The 15,169-nt window shown below is 39.6% G+C and overlaps 2 long non-coding RNA genes across 4 annotated transcripts in view; one reads left to right on the top strand and one right to left on the bottom strand.

The window, feature by feature from the left end:
- LOC135251782 (uncharacterized) overlaps positions 1 to 15,169 on the bottom strand; it is a 43,583-nt gene that overhangs the window by 4,881 nt on the left and 23,533 nt on the right. The window contains exon 1 of one of the 3 annotated variants that reach the window (XR_010329205.1): positions 1,041 to 1,174. The exons of 1 other annotated variant lie outside the window; for it this stretch is intronic. This is a non-coding gene — a long non-coding RNA (uncharacterized LOC135251782). Of the gene's footprint in view, positions 1 to 219; positions 314 to 1,040; positions 1,175 to 15,169 lie in introns of those variants that run through there. One more of the 3 variants, XR_010329204.1, reaches the window with a different exon arrangement.
- Positions 1,248 to 15,169, top strand: part of LOC135251792 (uncharacterized) — a 37,583-nt gene continuing 23,661 nt past the window's right edge. The window contains exons 1-2 of the long non-coding RNA XR_010329206.1: positions 1,248 to 4,270; positions 4,499 to 4,621. This is a non-coding gene — a long non-coding RNA (uncharacterized LOC135251792). The remainder of the gene's footprint in view (positions 4,271 to 4,498; positions 4,622 to 15,169) is intronic.

Raw genomic sequence — 15,169 nt, 5'->3', positions numbered from 1 at the left:
TGAAGACAATGATGACTCAATTGCCTATGAAAAAATAAGCATTAAGCAATCAAGAAATTCAAGCTGAGGACAGTGGTCATCTCCCATTCCTTACATTACAAATCAGCATGCTTGCATGAGATACTGCACAAAATGGAAGTGAAATATGTAAAGCTGTCCACATAATTGCAACCCCCATGCAAACAGGTCAATGGGAATTGAAAGAAAAGGGCTCTTTACATTCAGAGGCAATGTTACGTTTGAAAGTAGAAGCCCCCAGAGCTGCCAGTACTTCCCTTTGTCAGGCAGAAAGCAAGGGCAATCAATGAGAGCTTGATGATGTTATAAATATGCCAGCTGGTATCAGAGCAGTGCAAGTGGGGGTCTGGACATAGAGTCAGCAAACTGAAAGGTCTGGGAAAAATGCAAGAAAACCCAGTGGAAAAAGAACACAGTGAATAGGGGTCATGGTGTTCTGATTGGCAAAGGCCAATTAATTCCTTCAACCAAAGGCAGGAATGCTTGTGGAAAGTGGGGTATTCTGCCCCGCAAATTCAAAGCCCATTTCCAAGTGTCAACATGACCTAAGCTGCCCCTTCAATTACTGAATAAAATGACAAATCCTTGACAGGATAAAAATCCATCCCCCCTTAGGAATATCCAAAGTAAATTTATCCGAGAGTGGTCATTAACATTGCAGTTTAATGAGAGCATAGTTACTGTATACCAGGAAAATCAGCACCATTATAAATATATTTATGAGTGTACCAAAGTCATTGCCAAGTGGTGAAAATGGCCCCCAAAGAGTCAGTAGCAAAACAAATATGCGGCTCCTGATATGTCACTATACCCTGAACACCATTTGTGGGCTTAATTAGTGTCAGAACTTGTAAACAGCTGTCCAGTGAAAAACAGCTTACTCAGCAATACAATAGTAGTATTCATGTGGAGTGGAAAAGTCTGACAGTCTGGTAGTCATTATAATACACAGTTAGGAGTGAAATACAACACACACAGTAAGAATAAGATAAAATAATGTTAAAATAAGGCAAAATTCAAACCTTCAAAAAAAGTTGAAAAACCATCGTAAGTATTGAGTTGATGGGAAAATAAACTGGAGGGGCCAAGTGATGAAACAAAAATGGCCCTCATGAATTAGGAAGCCAGACTGACTCTCTAAACACTATTGCAGTTTGCACTTAGTTCCCCTGAACTCATGTTCACTCCAGGCACTAGCTGGCTGGGCAGCACAAACATTCAGTTCCGTCTTTATAAAGGAACTACAGAGCAACCTGGCTGCCATCATTGGCTGTGCAGTGTCAAGTCCAGCCAAACACAACCATGCTGTCATCACAACTGGATGTGCTTAATAATGCACGTTTAGGAATTCAGCAGTGCAGCTCACACAAGTATACATTGATAAGACCCAAATGCAATAGTGTAACAAAGTCTTGGGACCCTGACGATCAGATCACTTTTGACAGCAGTGATTAATGTGCCAGAGAGGTGGCATTTCATTTCCCCAGCACGGGTGGATCCTTACAATCAAAATATTGAAGTATTTATTGAAGTATAAAGAAATTGTGCAAAAATATTTTTTTATAATGGATGAAGGAATAGACTATAGAATGGATGTTTATAATTAAAATTGAGGGATGTTTACAGTGGTGAGGCAGAGCTGGGGGTGGCCACTGCTCATGTGGTGAACAGACAGGATAAAATAACCTAAAGGTTTGGTTTACCATCTTTTATTGGTTTAAACCAGTGTTTCTCAATCCAGGTCCTGGGGACCCACTGCCCTGCATGTTTTAGATGTCTCCCTGCTCCAACACACCTGATTCAAATGAATGGGTCGTCATCAAGCTCTGCAGAAGCCTTTTATCGACCCATTCATTTGAATCAGGGATCAGCCCCAGCATACCTCTACCAGATATTCAAACCCTACATGCCAGCCAGATCCCTCCATTCTGCTACCTCAGGACGCCTAGCACCTCCCCCTCTTCGCACCTGCACTTCCAGAAGACGTCTCCTGTCTGTTCTGGCCCCACGATGGTGGAATGACCTCCCTGTGGAGGTCAGAACAGCTGAGACACTGACCCATTTCAAACGACGACTGAAGACTCACCTCTTCAGGCTGCACCTCTCCCCATCCCTCCCTACCCCCCTGTAAATGACTGTAAGCTTAGGGTTGTAACTAGGCAGCTGTTTCGTAGGTGACTTAGGTGCATTAACTGTCTTAACTACTACTTGTATTTTTTTCCATAGACTGCGTTGTTGCCGTTCTCGTTGTTAGTGTTAATCAGTTTAACCTTCAGGGTCCAAATTGAAATATGCGGTTGTTCCCTGCACTTGGACCGGTACTTCTCTCTAGGGGTTTCGTCATACTTGTTCCTGGTTATGGTTATACACTTTGTTGTACATCGCTCTGGATAAGAGCGTCTGCCAAATGCCTGTAATGTAATGTAATGTGTGTTGGAGCAGGGAGACATCTAAAACATGCAGGGCAGAGGGTCCCCAGGACCAGGGTTGAGAAACACTGCTTTAAACCACCAAAGCAACAGAAATCCGAAAGTAAACATAAAAAACCAAATGCCTCAAAGGCAAAGGAACAACAAAAATCTAACAAACTGGCACCAACCCAACCCAACCCAACCCAACCCAACCACAAATACCCTAGCTTCCCCAAACACTGTCCAAAAACTCTCCTCCTGGGCCTGACCCAACCAGGCCCTTTTAATTAGGCCCAATAATTAGGTAATGGGCTGCAGCTAGCTGTAGTGATAACGATGTCTCACAGCTGTGGCCGTACCTGTGAGTAGGGCCGATGCTTCCCTCTTGTGGACAGCACCCCATTTTCCCTCCTGGCACCACTCAGTATAGAGTGTGATCATATTTTAAGAGGTAATTCATATCTTGATTCATGAGATTGGGTTGTTTTCCACTGAGTTGGTCAAATCAATCTTTTTAAATTCCCTTGACAAGCTCATAACTGAAAAAGTTCTAATCTAAGCATTAGAGCGAAGGTTATCATACGAGTCACCAGAGACCTCCTGGGCTGCAGTCAAGGCCACTGCTTCTTTGATCTTTCACAGATGTCTGAATCTTAAAGAGTATGTCCTGTTGGTCAGCTTGACAATTGATTAACTCACTGGATAAGAAAGTCAATCTTAAACACAGAGAAAGCCTTTTTTCCATTTAAACATTGCGGAACGCATTTTTTTTTGTTTTCAGAGTCACTAACCTGACACTGCTGCCATATCTAGTTTGTATGACTGAGTATTACTACAGTACAAGCAATAACATCTATTATAAGGCTTTCATAGGCGAATGTGGTGACTACATTTGCTAAAAATAAAATAAAAAAAGTTTCAAACATCAAAGGTTTTTCAAACTGTAAGCATTACCTTTTTATTCTCTTTCAACACATTGTATGTTACTTTTGGCTTACTTTATGTTTTAATATTCAGTATTATCTGAAGAGAGATTCATCTACAGCAAATGCAGCTACATTGCGCATAACAGCATTACATTGTTTTGTCAAAAACTGCAATACAGACATCAAACTTCATTGAAAATAAACATTCCAATCTAATATTATTTTATGAAGTTCATCATATTCACTTTTTAGATTACACATATGATCACTGCTCGAATGTATGATCATATGCATCAATATGTATTACAAACGATGAGCAATCACCAATGAATTAAACCACATACATGCCATATCGATATGGTATCATTAATTGATAGATGAAAATTCATTTTTGTTGTAAAGTAGCTATATAACTATATTTCTTTTCATTGTAAATATCACATGCACCAATCTTCATCAAAATGTATAGCATTTAACCTCCTCTTGTACAATCAATTATGACGCACATCCGCTTTAGAAACTTCACGTCTACTTTTGGTCAGTACACTACCTCATAAATTCATGCTCGCTTTGTTTGCTTCCTTGTACGTCTGTGACATTTTGTACAGACTTAGCTTTCATATACCGCTAAATAGTGTTTACAGTATTTAGGGTTCGTTTGTATTTTGTGTTCAATCCGGTTTTTTTTTTGTTTACAATTGTTGTGCCTATGTTAGCTCTCCGGGGCGTTTTAGCTACCTTGCTGTTTAGCTAGTCTAGTTGGACGGTAACAGCTGCTCTTTTTTTCATACCGATGCCTGGATGAGCTGCCAAAAATGAGGGTGACTGATTTCCATCGTCTTGAAAGCGACCAGTAAAGCTCCTTCAATGCTGGAGAAGGGCTTCAGGTTTTGAGCTAAATCTTCAATTACGAGGGTGAGTATGTACACAGTTCCCAATACTCAGATGTCAGCACAATCAGTATTTTGATCAAGTTCAATAGTCTTGACTGTGGCGAGGCACACACATTCATTGTGATGTTAACCTTGTCTCTGGACAGTCTCTAAAGTTTTTACCCGATGGTTCTGTGTTAATGTGCCTGAAATAATTTATGAAACTGACACTCCCCTATAATCTGTTTATCTTTTTGATTTCCATACTTAGGTTGCCCTGAACCACTCAGACCCAGTCTTCATGACACAATGCTGCTCAAGTGGGTTGTTCTATACCACTTATCCCTAACCAGTCCAGGCACTGCAGATGGAAATGACCTGTTAGCTAAATCTGGTAAGAAGCACATCTTCTCTGTGTGATTAATGTACTTGTACATGGTATGTGATAAATGTAAAAAAAAAAAAAACTTAAAGCGCTTCTCCAGCATTGAAAGAGCTTTACTGCTCGCTTTACCACAACAATGGACATCAGTCACATGCATTTTTGGCAGCTCATCCAGGCATCAAAGAGTGTATCAAAATTATAAAAAGTTCCAATGAGAGCAGCTAGACAGGCTAGCTAACTAGACTAGCTGACTAGTAAAATGTCACTGGAGTACAAGTAGGCAAACTAAGCGAGCATATGAATCTCTGAGGTAGCGAACTGACTAGATGTAGACAGATGTGAAGTTCCTAAAGCGGATGTGCGTCATATTTGATTGTGCTAGAGGCTTATTATTCTGCAAGTAGTCTGTAACCTTGTGTTGTGTTTTCTAAATCTGGCATTTATTTAAAAAAAGGTAAAAGTGTGTCCAAGCAAGCAACCCTTACCCCGTGATCCTACTTTTGTGTTAAGAATCCTTGCTGATTACATTAAAACTATTGTCATAATAAACACAAAAAATGCACCATCAGGATTCGGAAGATGTGCATCACTGGTTACGTCTGAAACCAAGAGCCCAAAACACCTGTTATTCACATTTAATTCAAGTAAATTTTTTCAATTCAGTTTTATTTGTATAGCTCTTTTTACAGAGAACTATCACAAAGACACTTTACAGAGTAGCAAGACATTTTGTAGAGTAGCATATTTTATACTTTCTGAGGCATAACATGACTGACTCAAACTTCACCTTCTGCCACTTAATTCTTAAAAACAACTTGACTGACTTCCTGCATCATGACCATAACAGCAATGATATTTGATATTTATGCTTTGAATGAAACAGACAGTTAGCAGCATCAAATGGCATCAGCAGACAGCAATTATGACTCATTTGGCAAAAAGGTCAATAAATACAAAGATATATTAATGATAAAAAGAAAAAAATTCTGCCTGATTCAGATCAGATAGCTTTAAGGACAGTAAGTGTATCTTTGGGAATACCTTTAACACTTATGTCTACAAGCACCATACAAGGACTTCTGTTATGTTATGGGAATTGATATTGTCTCTAGCTGTTAAAACAATAGGGTAGTATGGTTATGGGACAATATCACTTTATGCCTGCCCCCTAGTGGTATGTAGAATTTGGACTTGTCACAAATCCACGATTTATTAAAGTAAAGCTGACAAACAAAGAAACGCTAGTTTGAACTCAGAACCTTCAGAAGACTTGTCTCTGGCTAATAACACCACTTCCCTTATCAGTTTTTCCTTTAGCTCAAGAAAATAAAATGAATAAACTACATCCCAACCCAGTTAGCTTGCTGATTTGCTTGTGTCTGACACACACTTCCTGTTTGTTGTGGAAAGAGTTATGGGAAGTCTGGTAATGCATGGAAAAGTTTGTTACAGGTTTATATTTTGCTTTCAAGTGTGTATTTGATATTACTTCGAGTTTTTAAAACCCATACGTAAGGTACGATGTTTTTTCTCCTAAGGTGAAAATCTTTGTTGCCCTTGGGGGGGGGGGGGGGATTTTCCACTTTATTTTTCTTCTGTTAAGCACTCTGCTCGCAAACTAGCCAGGTAGCTAATTCGGCCACCTTACTGCTGACTGGAGGTTTTTTTTAGTGTGGTTTTTCAGCTCCCCAGGAGCAAAATATAATTGCAGTTCGATAGTTCACCTTTATTGTTACACGCTAACATTAGCTATAGTTTATTATAATCTGATTCCGGATAAATTATGGTTGTGTTTTGTCCTGAGATTTAAATAAAAGTTTACCTAGTACAAGGGTTCCTTCTATTGGTAAAAGCTATTTGGTAAAAGCTAGCTAAGTTAGTTGATTATAACTTGATTGATTCTGTACCTGGTAGTTTTTATTCATCTTATTATTTCAATGCTTAATGTTAGGTAATGTTAAGTGCCTTTTTTTCCTCGCCGGTTTCTGCTGCTAGTTGTCCGGAGCCACCTGCATGTGTTTAAGCTGTGGTCTTGGTGTCTCCATCTCGGCATTTACTCTAGACTTAGGGAGAGATAGTTGGTTGACAGCTGGGCACAAGTTCAGAAAAGGGTGTGCACACCACACAGGGGTGACATCTCCAGAGGTTGTGGCGTTAAACTGATTCCAGCCCTTGCAGAAATTGGACTTGGCCCTTGACTCTGAGAGTGGGAGGCCTGATGAGTGCTGGGCACCCAGATTGCCACATCCTCCTGGAAAATGGAGTTTGTGATAGTGGGGGACTCAAATTATTAGGGGGGTAGACAGCATAGCCTGTTCCCACAGAAAGGAATCTTGTAGTGTGTTGCCTGTCTGGTGCCCAGGTAGGAGATCTCCTGGGCACTTGCGGACTAGCTCCTGGCCAGAGCAGGGAGGGACCCAGTGGTCATGGTTCACATGACAAAGCATTTCAAGGAATGTCATTTGATTTCTGCCACACACACAAGCAGACGCCTTCCAGTATCACTTGAGAGCTGATCAAACAACATACTTCCTGATCCATGACAACCTCACTTAATTGTCACAGTGCTGTCCCTAGCCTTTGAGGGGCCCTAAGCAGGATTTAATTTGAGGTCCCTCCCAACCAAACATTATAACTAATATATATATATATTTGAATAATTAGGGGGCCCTCTGGTGGTTGCAGGGCCCGAAACAGTCGCTTATGGCACTTATTAGGTAGGGCTTTGAATTGTGAAAACCGACACTACATCAGCACTAATGCTTCTAAATATGAGACTATGACAATCACAGTGAGAATAGGACAGTGTACAAGGAAGTTCTTATAAATTTATGGTTATATTATGTTGTGAATAACAATCTTATCAGCATTTAATTACTTATTTAATTATCGTTTTATCGTTTATTTTTATGGATTAATTGCTGATGAAGTACTTGGATTTAAATACAGTATGTGGCTTCTTTCTTTTTTGCGAACAATTATTTTATTCATTTTTCAAAAACAGTCATTGTTTAACAGTTAGTCTTTTTTTGCTCCTGTGCCCCATCCCTCCCTTTCATCCCCCATCATCCTACACCTGCCCCCTCCCTCTGGCAGCTCCTAGACCCCACTGATCTCAGTACTCTTATTGTCAGACAATTCCAATGAAAACCATTTACATATCAGTAGTAAGGTGTATCCAAGATGGATACACATTATACCCCATCACACTTTCTTTCAAAAATGGTTATTCTATTTCATTTATGTGCAGGAAGTACTGCCTTATCTGGGATGATAAAGAGAATGACTTGGCTTGCATACTAAAATGTAAGAGGATGGGTTTCCTTTTATATATTTTATGACCTAGACAAAGTGGCGACAACCAGGCGACATGTAATCCTTGGCATTTGTTCCCTGACAATCTTTTGACCAAGGCTTAATAGCTGCCCTAGTCTTTCATGATGATGCTTAACAGGTAGAATAGGTGTAATCAAAGCTTAACAAATAAATCTTCATTGTAAGAAATAGAATATTCTCCCTACACTAGACAGCAGAGGAATAACCAGAACACAGGCAAGCATTTCAATTAAAATGATTTTGTGAAGTACATTGGAGGACTGCCTTAAGACATGGGCCTATAAACATTGATTTATCATTGTAAATAAAATGTCGGCCAATGAGGCCATAACTCACAACATGGTCCTGCCAAGGATCGCTACCCTCAGGTGTTTTAAAAAAAGTCCTTCAGGCCATTTCTTGTTGCTGTGGCAGTTTGAATTGCCCTGGCACCAGACAGTCTTCCTGGGTCCACCAAACTGCACACCCCCGCTGACAGCCTCCTCCTCCCTCCAGGCTGGAAATCCCCTGCTACAGTTGTGGTATCTGCAAGGTAAGGTGTCACATACCTTGACATCTGCCCAAAAACTGCATTAGTGGAAATCAGGGAATTGTGCAGTGCCACACAAGCCTTTGAAATTTCCATGGCCTCGTCTGGCAAGCTCTCAAAGGGACGCCTGAGAATCAATAATCTGGCTGTCTTGATTCCAAAGGAATTTTTGATGATCCTTTTTGTGCGATAATGGTGGTAGGTAGTTGTAGATCCTCTGGTCGTCTGAGAGATGGTTACCTGTGAAGATGTTTATGACCATGTTTATGACCAGGGACATGTATTGTGAAATCAGAATTAAGTTCTGCATCCCTCCATCCATGCCCGTTTATTGTTGTGATTAATATAATCTGATTATCATGTCACTTAAGGTAACTGTTAATGGAAAACTAAAACCGTATACCTGACGATATACATACCTGTATATGGATGCATCAGGTTCACATTCAAGGGAAGGCAGCATCACCAACAAAGACATGAGGAATGATGGTCTTGGTTCCAGGTTGGGCTGTGGGTGGAGGCAAATCCTGCCTCTTGGCTTCCCAAAGTTGCTCTCCTGGTACAGATCTCTGCGGCTTTCACGGCTATCGGCCCCCACATCCACCATCATAAAAACGATAGTGAGCATCACACACTGCCTAAAGCACAATGAAAGGAGTTCCTTTGTAGTTGAAAAAGGGTTCTGGAGTGGGACGGTGCTCTGATCAACACATTTGCCATTGATTTCCAAACAAAGTTGGTGAAATTCTTAAGAAATCTTGGGCTGTGTTGTCCCATTGTGCCATTTTAGGCTAGACTAGAAACTTTGCTTTCAAGGCCAGCCAAAGGGGTTTGTATACCTTGCTCACAATCCTACATGCAGTTGATGAGCCTGTCCGGTCTCAGGAACACTCTGTTGTGTGCTTCCACATGCCAGCAGTAGAGTGAGAGTCAGCCTTTCTTCTGGAGATGCATTTTGTTGTGTTTTATGAATGGCGCAAGTCGTCTCAACAGGTCGTCAGAATGTTGGGCACAAATTTGAAAATAAGAAAATAAGGCCCCCACATCCATACTCATCTGTTTTGTGAAAAGACATTACTTTCCATCCTGTCTCCTTGTTTAATTGAGTGGTTGAACATACCATCTTTTCTTTCTTTTTTTGCAGCACTAAACTAAAGCAATTTGAAATCGCCATCTTCCATCTGTGAAAGTTTCTGCTGCTTCATCACAGCCATAGTTGTTTTTGTATTTAGTGTGGTGAATGTGGTCATTTCCGATTTGCCTGTGATTACCATCTTACAAAGTTACACCTTGGCGGGGCGGCATGCCCCATACCTATACAGCACCAAGAGTTTGGCACTTCTCAGGGTTCCCCACAGAAATAATCGCAGCAGCCACAGACTTAATGTTAATTTCGGTACATTCTGACTACATTTCAACAGACAGAATTGGTAAACAAATTTGCATGTCCACACAATAAAGCCCCAAACTAAGGGGATTTTGCATTTTCCCCTTCTTCTTTTTCCTGCCAGAAATGCTCCTAGCACACAAAGAATATGTCTCCCCATTGGTCATTTTACGTACAACAGCCAATCCTTCACCAACACACATGCAAAATGGACATATCTTTTTACCCAAGAAAATAACCATAAGGTTGCCTAGATACCATGCTTGCTGTATCAAATTAATTTCCCCTGATTGAAATAAATGCAGATGAATTACCAAGCTAGCTAAGTTGCAACCATAAACAGTGACAGCTGTTCCCATAGGGGGGAAGACATCTTGATGGAAGAACAATTTGATACAAAAGCTACCCAACCTTGGGCATCTAGCTGCCTAGCTAAAAGTAATGTTATTTACAGGTCTGTCAGAAAACAGGCTCCCCGGTGCTTTTCATCCTCTTGGCAAACTTCAGCCGACACCACCAAAGAAAAGTAATTCCGAGGTTGAGTCTAGTTTTTGAACAAGCCCTGTCTGCTTGTCTTTTTGCTTTGCTGTATTCAGGCTTTTCTGCATCTGCCATTGTAGCAGCTGGCTAGCGACAAACACTTTATTGGAATCTGATCAAAAACCACTAGTTTTGTAGCTACGCCCACCCCTCACCACACAGAAAATAGCACCACGCCCAGAAACGTCCCAAACACATTTTAGAATAACAAATACAGGTAAGAGATGCATTTGGCTAAAGTGTGTAAAGACTTGAGATTGCCAGTGCATCATATATATGCCTTAGCGTAGTTATTTTATAATATTTTCAAATAAAAAATCCTGCATAGTGTGCCTTTAACTGTTGCTCAGGTGTTTTCATTTGCATGGATTGATCACACGTAGAAGAGCTGTGAGTGTCTAGTCTTCGTTTTAGCCTTTGTTTTCAGCTGTGGAGAGTGCATTTGGAGTCAGAGGCATACACCATCATGAAGATCAAATAACTAACTGGTTGAAAAACAACTACTCTGTAAGATGAGAGAACAGAAGAAATCATTATGAAGAATGGCACAGAAACTGGGTACGTCAAGTACAGCAGTATGAAAAGTCTTGAAAAGAAAGAAACCACTGGTGGACTCAGAAACGTTGTACACATTGGCTAAGGAAGACAACTGCAGTTGACGACTGGTGAAAGAGTTGTGTAAAGTAAAAGTAAAACCCTAAAATAATGATCAGTCACATCGACAGTCATTTCCAGAGGGCTGGAGTGAAAATATCAAAAGCTACCGTATGGATAAGACATTCAGAGCAGAATTATTGAGGCTACGCTGCACAATGCAAACCGCTCCATCAGCAATAACCAAAAGACCAGATTGGAATTCACCAAAAATACAGAGACAAGCCAGAAGAGTTCTGTAGCAGATGTTTTGTGGATAGATGAAAACAAAATAAACCTTAACCAAAGCGATGGAAAGACAAGTGTGGAGATAGGAAGTAACATGATCCACAGCACCCCCCTTATCTGTGAAATATGGATGCATCTTGGATATTCATCTTTTGATCTGAATTCTATGTGTTACAGAAATGCCAAAAACTAATTTCACCTACTGTTACCAAATGTAAAGTGCACTGCATCTACAATATTAACGTACGTATCAATTTCAACTAGAGCCACTCAGCATTTCATCAGTTCTCTACGTATGTAAAAGCAAAATTTGATTAATGGGAAGCAGTAGAATATTACATGAAGAACCTAATAAACTTAATTTATATAGCCTTTCAAGCATAGAACACAAAGTACATTCCAGAACAAATGAAAGAATAAGGTACAAATTACAATGCAAGGGATACAATAAAAAGTAGCATAAAAGAGAAGAACAAACAGCAAATTAAATAGTGATACAAAATAGCAACAGTAAAACACAAGGAATAAAACAAGAACAAATCAGCACAGTAAAAGTAAGGCACAGTAACAAAAAAAAAAAAAGTAAAAGAAAATCATAAAACAGTAGCATTAAAACTCAGCAAATAAAAACAGACAAAAAAAAGCCTAAAGCACAGCAAATGGCGATATTTCATTATGGAAGGGAATTTGTAAAAATAGGTTTTTAGGTTATATTTAAAAACAGGAACTGTATCAGCAGACCTCACTTTGTATGAAAGGCTGTTCCAAAGCCTAGGGGCCATTACAGCAAAGGCTCAATCGCTTCTTTTATTTTAATCAAAGTCCAAGGCTGGCAGACCTGAGAGACTGCTGAGGACAATAGGTAGTTAAAAGTTCACTGATATAATTGGGCGCCAAGCCATGTAAAGCCTTCTATGGAATCAATACAAATTTAAAATTTACCACCGGTCATCACAAATGTCGTCAAATCCACTAAAACAAATTTTTGACATTTTTCTGACTCCTTGATTTTCATCTTAACAGCCACCACTGCCTCACATAGAATAAGCACAGGCTATTATTGACATGAATCCAGATAACATAACCGCACAATATCAGCATCTAGACCTATTACTTTTACAATTATAAATGTATTAAAGGTAGACCCTGGGACATGATGTCAGGTGCAAACGAAGCAGATTGAGAAACTGCAAAAAAGATAGCTATACCAAATATAGAAAGTTTTATGTATATTAGTATCTGGTGGAAGTTAAAACTGATCTTATTCAGCAGAGATGTCAGCACAGTGTTGTCAACTGATGAGGTAACAATTTTGTTTTCTAGTAAAAGTTTTATGTTGGCATGATTTTAGCATTTTAGCAAATAAAATAAGAATAAAACTACATTGAGCTAGCAAGCTATAATGAACTTTATTTTCATTTTTATTTGAAACTAGGTGGCAAGTCACATTAACTCAATTTACATTGACAATAACTAGCTAATGAATAGATGAAACATATTGCCCCAGAGGGAATTGTTTAACACACAGAAAACACAAGGTAAAGGAGATGCTGCATGCGACGCCAGTATACCACAAAATGCAACCTGCTGTGTTCATGGCAGGGTTTCCTGTCAGTGCAGCCTCTCATTTTTAAACTATTAACCACTTGTTTTTCTTCTATGTCATATGCTAGAGTCTACCTTTAAAGGGGAAAAAAATCCCTGCCTGGTGCAAGGCCCTTAGCGGCCCTATGCAACCACCTCATTCGATCCCCCTAGTGGCGGGCCTGAATAAAGAACAATGTTGCCACAGAAAAATGTGGAACATTTTGTTGAATCTTAGCCTGAAAATTACAATCAAGATGTACATCAACCAGCTGGATTAAATAGAGCAGAAGTTTAAGCCCTATGAACATTTGAGCCAGTTTTCTTAAAAATGTGTTCCTGCCATTATGCCATGTTAAAAATATCAAGGTGATTTTACACATCATTATTGTCTTGTAGCACATTATAGAGCTACTGGCAACATCACCTGCACCTCAATAAATAGACTGATAAAAATGGGTTTTTCAAGACATTCACCAAAGCAACAAGTACACTAAGGTCTTTCTTTTACAGTTTCACTGGAAAAAAAGTTTAATCAGTTACATATCACCCATGTAAAAAAAAGTATTTGCCCCCCTTACTTACTCAATCAACCAGTTAACCATATTGAATTGGTAATTAGATTAAGCTTATTGAACAAGCAAGGCTTAGTTGCAGTCAGCCCTGTTGAATCTAAACTTCACTCGTACTGAACCTTACTATCAAAGTGAAGTAGTCACCACAAAGGCATGCACAGTATGCCAAGATCAAAGGAAATTTTAGAAGAGATAAGAAAAAAAGTTTAAATATACTTGAAATATATCAGTCTTGAAATGGTTGCAAAGCCATTTCTGAGACTCTGGAACTCCACAAAACCACAGTGAGTGCCATTATCTCCAAATGGACTTGGAATAGAGGTGAATCTTCCGAGGAGTAGCCGACTTGCCGGAATTTCTCCAAGAGTCCAGTGACACCTCATTCAGGAAGTCACAAAAGACCCCAGAGGAACATCCCAAGAACTGCAAGCGACCCTAGCTTCAGCTATAGGTCAGTTTTCATGACTTCACAATAAGAATGAGACTGGGGGAAATGGGATTCACGGGAGAGCAGCAAGGTGGAAACCACTGCTAACCATTAGAAACATCAATGCTCATAACATTTGCAAAAAAGCACCTGTATGCTCCCCCAGCCTTTTGGGATGATGTTCTTTGGACTGATGAGTCAAAAGTGGACCTTTTTATACAACATGGCCATGGGTCATGCAAAATACAGCAAATACAGCATTGCACAGTAAGAATATCATACCAACAGTTAAACATAGTGGTGGTAGTATGATGGTGTGGGGATGCTTTGCTGCCTTGGGACATCCACAGCAATATCAAAGACTGATATCAAATTATAGGAAGTGTTTGGTTGTAGTTATTACCGCTATAGCTGGTGCAACCAGTTAAGTTTAAAGGGACAATAACTTTTTTACATGGGTGAAATGGGCATTGGATAGCTTTTTTCATTTAATAAATGAAATAATTTCAAAAATGTGTTTTGTTTTTTACTCAGATTCCCTTTGTCTAATATTGCATTTTGCTCTGAAAACATTCAGTATGACAAATATGCAATAGTAGAGGAAATCAGGTTACTTTTTCATGCCACTGTACATATGTTGAAGGCTTTTTTGTAAATAACAATAGAAATCAGTCCTCCCAGGTATCTCAGTAGAGTGTTTTGGTAGATGTGTTTTCTTGTGTCTAATAAACCGGCGGCAATATTAAATATTGAATTAACACCCTTCAATTTTCCCCGAAGAAATCGAACTCCAAAAACAGAATGGTTTCTGGTCAGTGGTAGCCGGAACCAAAACGCCTGAAGCGGCACAGGAATTTTAACACAGTTCTGTTGGAAGAGAATTTTGCCAACTCCCAATCCCAATCTTTTAGGAACGTGTTCAGCGTTTAGCTCTTGAAATCTACTTCAGTAAAAAATATGACACCATTTTATTCAAAGATTGATGGTACTTGTGCTTCTATACATCGACGTGTCAACGTGGAAAGGGGCACGGTGCATTACCCATCTCGATTGTGGCTCCCGGATGATCAAACTATCCCAAATAAACTCAACAGGACGTCGTCAGTGCTATGTTACACACAAATTGAATGGATTCGACATCGTGTTGCTTATTAATACATTGTCCACATTTTCATTAGCCTACGTAGTTGGTGCTATTAAATGTCATATTAATCTCTAGCCAGTTGTACATCTATATATTACTTGACATCCGTTGGCTCTGACCATTAAAGCCAAGCTCACTTTGGCTAATCCGCAG

The sequence above is a fragment of the Anguilla rostrata genome, chromosome 1 (genome assembly GCF_018555375.3).
Source record: "Anguilla rostrata isolate EN2019 chromosome 1, ASM1855537v3, whole genome shotgun sequence".
Lineage (NCBI taxonomy): Eukaryota > Metazoa > Chordata > Actinopteri > Anguilliformes > Anguillidae > Anguilla > Anguilla rostrata.
The sequence above is the reverse complement of the archived record's forward strand: the minus strand, read 5'-3'. Positions and strand labels throughout refer to the sequence as shown.